Source organism: Populus euphratica, unplaced genomic scaffold (assembly GCF_000495115.2).
Source record: "Populus euphratica unplaced genomic scaffold, PopEup_1.0 scaffold22.1, whole genome shotgun sequence".
NCBI lineage: Eukaryota > Viridiplantae > Streptophyta > Magnoliopsida > Malpighiales > Salicaceae > Populus > Populus euphratica.
In genome coordinates, this window is record NW_011499863.1 from 1862593 (window position 1) to 1876109 (window position 13517).

The window sequence follows — 13517 nt, forward strand, 5'->3', positions numbered from 1 at the left end:
GGTTGTTAATTTGACAGGAGGGAGTGGAGGGTTATTACATGGAAATGGAGGGAATTAATCAATAAGAGGAGGTGTGCATTATAACAGGATAGTGAGAGAGAATTAAGAGAGGTTGGTGGTTGCGTGTTTCTATTTTTGCCTGTCTTTTTTCGGTATAAGACAATGAAAGATATGCTCTCGTATTAGAATTTATTAACTTGGATTTTTGTGCACAAAATTTTCTAAAGCATTCGAGGAGTTGTGTAATTAGGATATGGTAGTCACACGTTGCGCTTTTTTTTTTTTTTTTTAATGTCTCATGACACGTAAATATATATGAATCGGAACAGATAAAAATAGAGAAATAAAATAAATTTATTTTTATAATAGTTTAAAATTATATTTTTAACATTTTAAAATAGAAAATAGGAAATGTATTTCTTTTAGTTTTTTTATCTTATCTACTTCGAAATAGTAATAAAATATTATTATTATTATTATATAGCTTGAGAATTAATTTTATTAGCAACCTTGTCCTGAACATTGCAAAATATTTTTATTGGACCGTTTTATTTTCCAAACTTTTAACGTATATTACTGTATCTTATTTGTTTTCCCTTAATGGTAAGGTAATTCTCGGAACTCATCAAGATTAATTCAGTTTCTTCCCGAAGAGGTCGAGCGTGAAGATAACCATTCACACTCGTTTTATTTTTTTACTTCCTCAAAGCTTCCTTCTAATTAAATCTTGGATTATAACATATAAAACATATTGCCTACCATATATAATTTTTTTTTGTTTGGTGAGGTTGTGTATGATTTGGCTTAAACTCCAGTGCTGCCATAGTATTCAGTATTACGTTATATATATATTTGGATGCTATCTGCGGATGAACAATAATTTTTAATTAAAAGTCAAACCAATAAGGAGAATTTATGAACTCAAAATTCTTAATGGATCGCACATTTACAAATATGGATTGAAATATGCAAGTGATGGGATTAAAATGAGTAATATCTTATTTTTTTAGTTGACTCTTTACTATTTAACTATTATATATGCTATTAGCTCACTTGCTAGATGATTAAGGATATTATCTAGATAATTTATGTGTTAATTAAGAATATATATATTTTTTAGATAATTTTAAAAGTGCCTAAATTATGCTAGATATTAACTTTGGGGTTAGAGTTCAAAAGGTTAATAGAGAGACAAAACCTCTTTTTAACCACTACACAAATTATTACAAAACCTCTTTTTAACCACTAAACTAATTATTCCTAAGGTTAAATGAAAGAAATTAATCTCATAGATGTGTTAATTTCTTCATTGACACAAATCATGAAGGGCCAATAATTTTAAGCTCAACTCATCATTGGAAAATATTTTATATTTTCATCAAAAAAAATCACCCCTCTTTTTATTGATTTAGTCCAATGAAGTCCTGTACTTTAGATTTCAATCAATTAAGTATAATTTGTCAATTAAGTAATCTTTTTTTACTATTTGAATCATCATCATCATCAACATTCCTTTCCTTTCTGTTTAATACCATCATTCACCTCAGCCATCCACACCCTCTTCTTTTTTTTAACAATATCCCCTTTTTCGATTTAGTAAATTGTACTCAATTAAATGAAATAAAAAAAATTACAGAAGCTAAGTTGATCAAAGTAATATCAGAGATTTGTTTTTAATAAATTGATGAAAACAAAAGATAGAATACGAAATAATGAATTTCACCATAATTTTACAATGAGAACTAATTAGCTCGGGCTTGTTAAACCTCCATTGCATGCATATGGTGAGCATATATATATATATTATTGATGCAAACCAGAACTTGACCGTATGCACGTTCTGAATGAGTCGAGAACAAATTTTCTGACGTTTCAATGCCTTTGTTGACAGATTTTCTGATGCTGTGGTCCTTTCTTTACTATATTTCGGACCTTTCCTTGCATCACAAAATTGAATACCCACTACCCACCTTGATTAAGTCCTTAATTATGACTATATATCCACCAGCTCTTATATTAAATATAGAGAGAGATTACAGGTATTTCTTATTGTATAATAATAATTTTCTGTGTACTTATTTTAGTAGGTCAACAGACACTGTATAAATTTCATGTCCATTTACTCTGAAGCTAAATGCTTCACGTCCTATCCCACCAAATAAATATTTAAACACTTCATGAACTAAACAAAAGCTTTTACTTCCATTTCCCTGACAAGGCCTGTCAAAATTATTTTTGTTTTCTTTACGCACGTTACTGCCAATTGATTTTTATTTACTGTAGACTGTCCTTTCATTTCAAAATTAATTTTGACGAAGCGAGAAAATGTTGGTTGTTGTGGGCATCATTGCTGAACCCCGTTTAAAATCTAACTCAAGCTTGTTGAAAAACAAAATGAGAGTTAATCTAATTTAAAAAAATGAAATTATTTTGATTGATTTCTATTAAATTACTTAATCTATAACTGGGTTTAAACTAGATTTAATAACTTTGATTTAATTTTGAATAAAATTAATAGAGTTTATAATATCACCACCTATTTCTTTTCAAACATTAATCAAGGTGTTGTTGAATAATTAACTTTTCCTCACTAAGAATACATATGCCTGTGTTAGAGTTTGAGATAATTAATTAAATTTGGACTATATATTGTATTCATCAAAAAAATAAAATCCTGGCAACTTCAAGTAAATTTAACCCAACTCCGTATCACTTGAGTCAATGCCTCAAGAGTTAAATCATATTCATGGCAAACGTTTTCACCCAGCTACCAATTTTATTGTTTTTAATGGCCATGTCTCCACAGAAAGAAAGAAGAAATATATAGAAAATAGTAAGAACTTGATTTAGAGTTGAGTATCTTCATGCCACAGTTGGGACCTCGCTGTTGTTTACTTGAGACTTACAGGAAGTTTGAAAGATAAATACCAATCCATGAATGGTCAGTGTTTTACAGTCATATTTAAGGTCTTAATTATTAGATAGATTCAATCAATATCTTTTATTTTTAGTTAATAAATTCTCTCATCTTCTCAACAACTTGAACGGAGGAGTGGGATCTTCCTTTACTGCTGTTAATTTGAGCGTCTCTACTAAATTAATTGTTAAGGACTTCCTTTATCTCCTTTTAATTTGTGGGCTGGAAAATAGTAATCGAGGCTTACTTTTGATAATTTTAGACCAAATTCATTTATTTATATGGGTAATTCTCTTCAGAAAAGAAGAAGAAGAAGAAGAAGATTCAAGAGCCTCCCTTCTCTTGTTCAAATTAATTTGGGAACCGTATATTTTGTCCCTAAACAAAAATGCGGTAAAAAATATTTTTTTTTCTTTTTTTTAGAAAATCCAATCAATAAGATGCTTAATTAGGACCATGTGAAAACCATAGCAAGATTGGACTTGGACAGATGGAGTATGACCCATTAATTTCAAGTGTGCAAGCAAATCAACACAACTACACAATTGCAATATTATCGTTTAATTGCCTAAGTTTTTTTCTACTTGCAATCATATTGGTATCCTACTGTTAATCACATCTTTCAACGCTCACTGGTGATGATAATTAACGAGTTTGCTTCTCACGTGAACTATAACATAGTTATAATTAAATCTAATATGATTTGATATTCGGTTCACCTGTTGTGTGTTGTGTAGATTAGTTCGAGTTATTTATTTTCTAAAAAAATAATTAAATGAGTGATTTTATGTTGACCCATCAAATCAATTAAATTTAATTATAATGGATATTTTTAAGATTTGATTTAGACTAACCTTATTTGTTTTTACATTTTAAAAGTATTTTTAAAAAATTTAAAAATGTTTTATTTTTTATTTAAACTAATATTTTTTTATATTTTTAGATTATTTTAATGCGTTAATATCAAAAATAATTTTTAAAAAATAAAAAAATATTATTTTAATATATTTTTAAATAAAAAACATTTCAAAAAAAATAATTATAACTACGTTTAATACAAACAAAGAGAAGATTAGACTCTTGGGGCTGGCCCGAGAAGAGTAATATAGAGCTTGAATAGTACAACAAAGAAGATAATTTATTACTGCTTTAGTCTGAGCATGCTTGAATAGCATGTTTAAAGTTAATTCAACGGATAAACAAATAGTTTTGGAGTATGAATGTTATTCCAAAAGCATTCCAATCTGACACTTAAAAATAAAATAGTATATTAATCATTGTCACAGTTTTTTTTTATATATAAATATATTAATTACCATCTTATTATAGCAGAAATGGGCAATATATAGTGGTTAAAAATAAATCACCTATGCCTTCTAATGCAGTCAGAAAATTATCATGAACTGCTGATCCCTCCCTCCTCTGCATGCTTCTTTCTTCACTGACTTCTTTGTTTCCTCTATAAGGAGTTAAAAATGAGGCATATATAATTAAGAGAAGGCTTATTAAGAACTCTTCTTCAAAGGGGGACATTAAAAAATTATAAAAAAGACAAAGAAAAGTAAGAAAAGGTTAAAATTCTCAAGCAACATTTGACACAAGGAATAAAGTGCGGTTATTAACTGATTAGCAAAGATCTGGAATGTTTCTCTTTGGTTTCCTCACTGTAACTTGCAAGAATTGGACCTCCTATTCATTGACCTAGGGTTTGCTCAATCATGGTAAAATCATTGCACGTTTATCGATAACCATCAAGGAGTGGTGGAATATTTATACGGGAAACAACTCAAATCCTACGTATTTATTAACATAAATCCACATGAAGCCAGCGTTCGAAAGGTGGGTGGATCATTGAATAAATATATCTAGAGGGTCAATAAATAGCTGAAGATTCAATAAAAGATATAGTTAAATTCAATATCGGATTTGTTTTAGTATTTTTTTTCTCAGAGTAAAATATAGATGAAGAAAGAATGCATGTACGCCATGTGAGATAATTTTTTTAAATACTAACCATATGGTTATATATTATAATAACCCAATTTGAAGAAAAATAAAACATTTATAATTATGATAAATATTGCCGTAGCAATTGACAAATAATATTAGGTCAAGGTCATGCAACATGTTGCTTTCGAATAGAGTTGTGGATATAATTAACCTTTTCAAGACTTATTAGCTAGCTAGCTAGCTAGCTAGCGGTGAAACCAGGCAGAGCGGCGAGGGAGACACTTCACGTGGAAAGATTCATCAGGACTATATTATGGGGTTTGGTATTTGTTAAACCCAACCCAATCTTTCCCATTTTTTATACTGAATTATAAGATCTTTGGTAGATAGGAGTATTCAAGGCTCTAGCTAACATGGTATCCTATGCTTCAAATTGGACTGCAAGATAGAACTAGAAATACAGTGAGGGAGGGAGCGAGCTAGAGAGGCAGGCCATGTTCTTGATCACGCATCTTTAGTCAAATTGAAAAACAATGGAACATTCTCCTTGTACGTAACTGGTTTTGTTGGTCATGAAATAAATCATTTTTATTAAACTCCTATTTGATTTTACTGATTGATTTTTTGGTAAATTTATGAATTGAAACCTAATAACAAGAGCTTGATTTTAAACTAAGTTAATTTTGATATTGATGCAATCAAATCCAGGTAATCTGGTAGATTAATTTACAATCTTAATTAAATCTGATTGACTTAAAAAATATATTATTTTAAATAAAAAAATATACACACGTTTGGATTGATGTGACAATCAATAGCAGTAACATCTTTTGAAATCATGCTCTAAATAAAGTTTGACAACTATGAAAGAAATAAATAGCATGATAAAGACATGAAACAGCTAGCTCGGGATGAGTTGATGTGCCAAGAGTTAAAGTTTTCTTGCCTTACCAAGAATTAAATGCGATGAAGATTTCTAATTAATGGGGTTGGCCGCCATTTTCATCTCACTATTGAAGCAATACTAAAATGGTAGTAAGAACAAAGGGAAGATCTGGTTGGATAGCACATTCTGCAAGCAATTTAAGTACCACTCAAATGAATGCTAGCTATGATCATGATGGGGAAGTAGTCATTTTAAATTTGAAAATTTAATGATCCAAATATGAAAGGAAATGTATACGTGGCCATTAATTGACACTAGATATACCCATATATAAATAGTGGTAAAATCACATCCATCGCCCATCACGATAATTATATCTACCAAATATATCTACCAAATATCTGCTGATGTATGTTTCAAAATTAGGACGTTATTTTCTGGTGAAATAGTTGAATTGTTTTTTTGGTTATAGAAATTAAATTCACAATTCTTTTATTCTAATTGAATATTATTATTTATATTCATGTAAAAAAAAGCCAAGAATTTTGACTTTTGATTTTTTTTATTATTACTATGCATGATTCCATTTTTTCATACAAAAATAAAATAATTCAATTAATTTGAATATAGAACAGTCGGAATCAAATAGTTAACAAATAATTTATTGTAAAAAAATATAATATGTTAATATTTCGGCGAGTGTATTCACATCCTCTTCAGCGCGGGTGGAGAGATCCAGAGCATCATAGTTAGCAACCTTTTGCTTCCAACGCGAATGTCACGTTCCACATGTCAATCAATAAAAGTAGAAGGTCCTGAAAAATCCACCCGCCAGATCGTCAAAGGAAAGGAAGTTATTCTATGTTTCTAGTCTACACCAGATCAACCTGCACTTCTACACGTGGCTCTCTCGGGAATCTTAAGTTTCTTAGCTAATATTTTTTAACCAATCAAATACTAGTACTATTCCACATATTTTGAACCCATTTGTCTTATGCGATTCAATAATAAATACCAACTAAAGTTTATATAGTCAATTGTTATTATAAAAGTCTTGGTTTCATCATGAAAAATGAGAATTATTAAATTACTTATGATTCATTGTTAAGCTTATGATTTGCACGTATCAAATTACTTTGGTATTGTAATACAAGAAGTTTTTAAAAGATATTTTCTATTTAAAAATATATTAAAATAATAATTTTTTAATATCAATATATTATAATCATCAAAAAATTAATAAATATATTTAATATTTTCTTCATATAAAATATATTTTTAAAACACATTAAAAAAATACTATAAACTCCTAAAAACACTCTTTAAAAATTGCTTGGTGCGATAAACCATATCTGTGATTACCTTTTATTTTATTAAAATATCTGATATTACTTAATTGGGTCACTTGCATTTTAGCTAGAAGACGCTAAAGCAATTCAGCCAACCTTTTTTTTTTGTCCTTTTCTTTAATATCTAAACAAAATGATAATTAAAAAAAAAAAAACTGTGAGCAGATAACTCAGTGGGCAATTCGAGTCATTTAACTAAATAAATTTTATGCAACTGTAGTTGAAAATACTCCATCCATACCAAGACCGCTAGGTAGAATAGTTATAAAAAGGTAGCCTAATATTTTATTTTCTGAAATAGTAAGTTTTTAGCTTTCAATATCTTTGGACAAAACAAAAAAGATAAAAAAAAATATATTTAATAGAAATATTAAAAATAAAGATATATATGTGTGTGTATTTTAATCTTTAACGTTAGGTTTTTATTGAGTTTTTTATTTTATTTTTTAAAATATTATTATTTAATATTTAATTAATTTTTATAATTAATTTTGATTTTTTTATGAGATTATCACAATCTCAGATAAATATCTCGATATTTAATTTGGCATCAATTTTAAAAATATATAGTTTTTGTTATAGAATAATTATGCAAAACTAGTTAAAAAAATAAAATTATTAAACCTAATAAAACTTATAATAATTATTGGTTTCACGAGTTAAAAAGCGAAATTTGAATTTATCTAATACATTGATATTTTAATATTAAAAAAATCATTTTAAAAAACTTTAAAATCAAAACTATACTTTTTCCATGTTATCTAGATTTATCTTTGAACAACTTTGTTAACTAAACTATGTCTTAGGATAAGTAAAAAATAAGATCGGGAGCTTTCAATATTGATCTTACTAAATCAAGTTTGACAACAATACTAAATTATTCTCATGATCAATTTTATTATTATTTTTATTTTTTAATCTAACCGGTAGCGTAACACAGACACGAGTAAACTAAGGAACAGCTAAACCATGAAACATTTCTAGAGAAGATGAGCTCTATCGGCAGGTGGTTTAGATGAAGAAACCCAACTCATCAACAGCTATATCCTTATAGATGGCAAGGCAGTCTGCAGATTCTCAATCATATACATCAGCTCATAAGCTTAGCTAGCTAGCTAGCTCAGTTTTAACAATCCATTTATCATTTTCTTTACATGATACAATACAAGAGAATAAAGGTTAAGAACAAATATATAAAGAATCCAACGACCCTCTCCCTCTCTTACCTTCCTAGACACGTCTTCATTTCTCCTGCCTACATAAATAGATTACAAAACCTTGACAAACCACACATTTCTCGCTTATTTTTCTACCCCTTGAGCTCCTCCTCCTCCTCCTTGCTTCTTCAAGAAAGCAAAAAAGAACAGGAAAAAAAAACCCATGTCTACCGATCTTGAATTACTCCAAGATTTACCAAGAATTCAAGTTCGGCCTGCAGTCAAGATTGAGACCCTAAAATCTTGTAGTGCTACGGATGACGATAAAGCCATAATTCAGCAAGAAAACAGCGAAACTGACGACTGTCAAACGCCGAAATCTGAAGAGCACAAGATTCCGGCCGTTTTAAGTTGTCCGCCGGCGCCACGAAAACCAAAGAGGGTTATTTCATGCAAAAGAAAGCTGACAGAAATGGACTTCTTTGAGATCGTGAACCGTGAAGAAGTAGATTCGTTTTTTCAATCAAGTTTTGAGCTCCTTACAAAGAGAAGGTGCCCTTGTATATGAAACGGTCGGATATGTACTGGCAACAGGGTATTACAGTTTTTCTTCTCCTTCATGTATGTATGTATGTATAATTACACGCTTAAAAGCCACGATCTGTGGGGTAAGATTCATGCTGTTATAGGGTCTGTAATTCAAGGCGAAATTAAATGGATCTGAATTAATTACGGTTTTAATTTGTAATAACATGAATTAATTCTTCAAAGTTATTCAAGCATTGTATGCATTAATTTGTCTGGCGCAATTTTATTCACTGTGATCATTTTGACTTTGAGATTTAGAGAATTTGAGCAGTTTTTGTTTGGTTTTGGTGCAATTATGAATTTTAGATGTTTAAGATGTGATTAATTACTGTTAAAAAAAACATTTGTCATTAATAAATGGATTCAGTTCTCTGTGAGAGGTGGAAGAGGAGAGGAGACTAATTAACCCATTGAAAACAATATTGATCTCGATTTTACTGAGAATAGGGTAGATGGGGTTGGTCGCTTGCGTCATTTTCTTATTCTTTTTCCAATCAAGATGAGTATTTCTCATTAATTAATTGCTTCTTGGGTGGTTAAGATGGTTGGTTTGTTTCTGGCTTGACATTGAGATTTGAGTGATTGACACGGCTTCTTCGGTTGGTTTTTTAAATCAAGATGAGTATTTTTTTTATAATCTTTTTACATTAATATTGTATATTTTACTATATTTTTAAATTAATCTCTCAGAAACTCTAATTATCTAATATAGAAATCAATAAACTAGAAAGGATGAATGACGATCTAAACAAGGAATGTGCTAGCTCTAAATTTGATATTAATTTCCATTCAAAACGATCACTATATACCTGATCAATATCTGGCATGGCATAGGATTTCTTTGACATGATTTCTGCCATTTTCACACCTAACAATGTTTGAAGATAGAGACAAATCTAGCCCACATAAGTGGCTTATAACAAAACCATGTTTTGCCGTCGTTTTCTATACATGGTGATCTACGGGCCTTGGTAGCCGATCAAATTATATCAAATTAACTATATAATAAAAATAACGATGGTCACCAATATGATATTTAATTTGGGGGCCATGCTTCATTTGCAAAGATAGCCCATGTGCCACTGATGGCTGGAGAATTAATTAGACGACAATATGGAAAAGTAAACAGTGAATATTGTTGCACAAAATGTCTGCTTCAGCCTTCAGGGCTCAATCATTTAAAAGGCCATGCAAGCGTAAGTTCACATATCAATTCCCGTCTTAGTTGATTGCTTGATCTTTACGTGTCATCATGTCTGAATAAAAAAGTATGGTTCGGGAAAAGAATATTACTAATTAACAGTATTAATCAACAAATAAAGGAAGGCTTTTTGGAGAGCTTAAAACTTAAGGTACTCCTCACCCCTTGTTTTTTTATGGAATAAAGAACATCCCCCTGTGAAGCAACGTTGAGGGAGGGAGGCACGAATAGCTGAAAGACGGTGTTACAATTTACCACTCCTCACCCCTTGATTGTTGACGGAATAAAGAACATCCCTCTGTGAAGCAACGTTGAGGCATGAATAGCTGAAAGACGGTGTTACAATTTACAAGATGGCTTCTGCTTTTACATGTAAACTAAAAAGCTTAAAAATTAATATCCCATCAAAAAGTTGAGAAAGAGTCTACATTTTGTATTTTTTTTTTTACAATATTACTACTAATTAATTACAGTAATCTAAATTGCTCTCACTCCTGTGACTTGGGGGGGCATACAGAAGAAGAATGGTTAAATGGGCATGTTCCATTAATTACTAGATTTGTAGGGTACCCTACACATAGTTCTGTTTACAAGAAACATGGAGAGTCTGTGATAAAATTTCCTACCTTTTGATAACTTGAACTACAAGATGATGAGTATTCAAATAGGTTGGTGACTACTGGTGGTGGGCTACCACATACTCTCCAAAGGCTTGTGAAATTATTTAGATCTTGTAGCTTATACCACAAAAAGATGCTGGTCGACCGTCCAAAAACGTAATGTTAAAGCTACTAGCTATACGTTAGTAAACGCATAATTTGCTTTAATTTGCTTCTCCAAGCAGATAGTATCTTTATTTATTTCTGCACCGTCTTCATTACGTGTGTCTAGTACTGTTGTTTTTCTTTATGACCGAAAGATTGGATGAAACTGGGGAAAGGGATAGTAAAGGGAAATATTACATCAAGGAAGTGAAAAAGAAGAAAATCTAGTAAAAGTAGTGATAAGAAGAGGGATCCGAAAACCCACAATTAATCTGCACTTAGAAATGATTCCCGAGACTTGATCCAAATTATAATAGTACTATTTATACTTAAACGAATTATCTGATGTCATTTATGATTTTTATTTTCAAATTTTTTGCCATTGTTTTAGCTAAATTTCAAAACAAAAGAAATGTAAGAGATACAAAACTTCTTTTTGTGAGGAAAAAAAATTATCTAATATATAAAGTATTGATTCGAGAATGCCTAACGATTAAAAACTTTAATACACACACATGCACGAAAACTTAATTAAAACGAGAGATGAAATTAGCACTGTATCTCTTTTATAACTGTTAGAGAGATGGAAAGACATGCTCATAGGAGCCCATTATCATGTCTCATCCACCCGAAACACATCTTCACCTGTCTCGTGAGGTAAGACAACAAGCTAGGAAAGGGCGTTATCCATGAGAAAAAAAGAGGTTTTGCCGAACTGAATTACGTTTACAGTAGTGGTAGGGATCCAAAATTCACAGAATCCAAGGTGGTCATTTTGTACTTTAGCATGTCTACAAGTCATGACCAGATCGGAAAGATCAAGGAACAGAATTTACAAGGATTTGGAATGTAGCACTCATAGGATGTAACTACCTAGGTAAAAGCCAACACAGAAGAGACATCAAGCTTTATGGGTGTCAATGTCTGCTTCCATTTCAAGAGTGGTGTGTGCATTACATTGCTAGCTAGTGTACCAAAATGTAGATCCCATCGTCGATGCAAAGCAAACTCTATTCCATATTCTTTTGTGCTGCCTTGGTGCTACTATAGCCACTTGCTTGTTATTTTACCAGTAAAGTTCATTGAGGAGTCTTGATATATTATTTTCGTTTTCTTTTTTTTTATCAAATATAAATTATGATTATTCATTTTTAACTCAATGATTCAGATTTAATACGGTGATGTTCGTTTAGAAACATTAAAGGATAATTCGAACCCATATTTTTGCCATCTATAATCTTGATGTGGTACTGATTACTTTTCACATTATCATGAAATTTCGTTGAGTAATTTACACTCCAACATTTTGCTAAAGAGTCAAGACAGTAATAATTTGACGGCATTACAGCAAGAAGCTTCACATGCCTCTTTCATAACGTGCACAAAAACATTATGCCATTTGTCAATTTGGTTTCCAAGGATTCAGGGGTACTTTCTTGAGATAATAATAATGGTTATTTTTAAAGTATTTTTTATTTAGAAATATAAAAAAATATTTTTTATTTTTTTAAATTTATTTTTAATATCAACACATAAAAATATTTAAAAATAAAAAAACAAAAATAATTAAAACACTCTCTAACATCCTCTTCATTAGTAATGAATATATATATAGACCACAGGCGCTAGCCATCAATGTGTTTCAACGGGCATCTTTCAGGGGCTAAATTTCAGGCCCAAAAAACGGGGTGATTGATCACCCTACCATGCCATGTCATGTATTCTATAGCACTCATATCGTCCAGCTATATACTATTTGAGCACTTGTCTCACATTTGAAAAAAATAGTACCGACAACATTCACAAGTATACTTCCTTAAAAATCTCGAGAATCCTGCATCTTCTTTTTCACGCTAGATATTTGGGTCTTGCGATTTTCTTACAGTCTTATATTACGAGTAATTCATGCTCACGAGGGTTGTTTAGAAATGTGATTATAGTTATTTTTTAAAATGTTTTTATTAAAAATATGTTAAATTAATATTTTTTATTTTTTAAAAAATTATTTTTTATATTAATATCTCAAAATAATTTAAAAATATAAAAAAAATATTAATTTAACACAAAGAAAAAAATAAAAAATATTTTTAAAATATAAAAATAAATTTTAATTGATTCACATGAGTTGAGTATGATTGATCTAAATGAATTTAATTTTTAATTTTTTTTAAAATATAAAAATATATTATTTTAATAAAATTTTACACTAATAATGTATCATGTCTGGAGCAGCACATTACTAAGTTACTGGGTCGATCTGAATGACTAAGCTGGGCTTCAGAATAATACTTTTAGCACACATATTAGCGTTTAATTAAGATGGAAAGGGGAATACATCAAGAATTAATGTATTCCCGTTAAGACAATATAATGGCTTAAAAACACTTACATCCACTTTAAGAATAAATGTTTAAAGAAATAATACAGGTGATTTTTTCACTATCAGATCTTAAACGTGTTATAAAAGATTTGGGAGCTAAAATTGATTGGGAACCCAGTTAAACGCTAACTGTGAAGTCTAATCAATGATGGGCCCGGATTCGGGCCCCAGATCAAAGCTAGTCAAGCTTCTGTGAATTTACATTGAAAGCATCGGCTCGTGGGAGTAGTAATGGATCCAATAGGCCCACAAGTGCTGCACAAACAATCTGATTTCAGGCCCCTGCCTTGTTTTCATAGTTAACAGTTGTGATGTTTTGGGCCCA